Here is a 994-nt window from a genome sequence, read left to right as displayed (position 1 = left end):
GCTCAAAGGCATCAATTCTCCTTCTGTCCTCCCTAGTCATTGTCCAACTCTCTGATGCATAACAAGTGATTGCAAAAACCATGGCCTGTATGTATGTGAGGTATATATTTCAAAATACAGGTTCCTGGACCATGCTCCATTCTGCTGAATCAGAATCCAAAAGGTTGGAAATCTCTATCGAACTTTGAAGAACTTGAAAAATTAACCAGATAACATAATTAGCACTCTCTTGGTTTTCAGATTCTGCATAGGGATAAATAAGTTCCTTTTTTTCTGTTTAAAGGAGAAAGTGCTCAAGCACTTAAGATCAGAAGGAGAGCATTTGCCCTGGCAGATTTGCTCAGAAGGCAAGAAAAAATAGAATAAGTAGATGGACAAGAGAAAGTGGAAAGCATGTAGTTAAATTGTAATATAATTAATGTCATGAAGCAAAACATGTATGGATGGTTTAATGGAAAACCAGTTGTTGATATTAGGTGCCATTGAGTCAAGTACAACTCATAGTGACCCTGTGAACAACAGATCTGAACCTTGCCCTATCCAGCACCGTCCACACAATCTCTGACACACTTAAGCCCATTGCTGTAGTCACTGTATCAGCCACCTGGCTGAGGGTCTTTCTCTCTTTTGACATCCCTCCATCTTTCAGCTTTGTAACCAATTATCTTTGTAAATTTTCTGTGAATTTCCCCATAAATAAATAAGGGTAAATAAACAAAGCAATGGGAAGAAGGGGACAAAGAGACTGCTATGAATGATACTTGGTACAAATACTCTTCCTTTTAGGTACATAACCCATTGGCATGCCAGACCCAGAAGTATACTCAGTGTTTAGCTTCTGTTTCGTCTTCCTTGAACATTTATTTTCATGTATATATTTATGGAGCACCAACTCTATCAGATCTCTTCCAGTCAGTTGGCCAAGTGGTTGTTCTCCAGATTTCTTGGCACAACTTGGTGAGCACATCCAGGGCAGCATCTGTTAGCTGAAATA

At 39.1% G+C, this 994-nt stretch overlaps 1 protein-coding gene across 1 annotated transcript in view; it reads left to right on the top strand.

Annotated features, from left to right (window-relative positions):
• The window catches only part of C2CD3 (C2 calcium-dependent domain containing 3), a 179706-nt gene that overhangs the window by 156425 nt on the left and 22287 nt on the right, over positions 1 to 994 (top strand). The gene's annotated exons all lie outside the window — the stretch shown is intronic.

The sequence above is a fragment of the Elephantulus edwardii genome, unplaced genomic scaffold (assembly GCF_000299155.1).
Source record: "Elephantulus edwardii isolate Elephantulus edwardi_28Jun2011 unplaced genomic scaffold, EleEdw1.0 scaffold00044, whole genome shotgun sequence".
In the NCBI taxonomy this organism is placed as follows: Eukaryota; Metazoa; Chordata; class Mammalia; order Macroscelidea; family Macroscelididae; genus Elephantulus; species Elephantulus edwardii.
The sequence above is the reverse complement of the archived record's forward strand: the minus strand, read 5'-3'. Positions and strand labels throughout refer to the sequence as shown.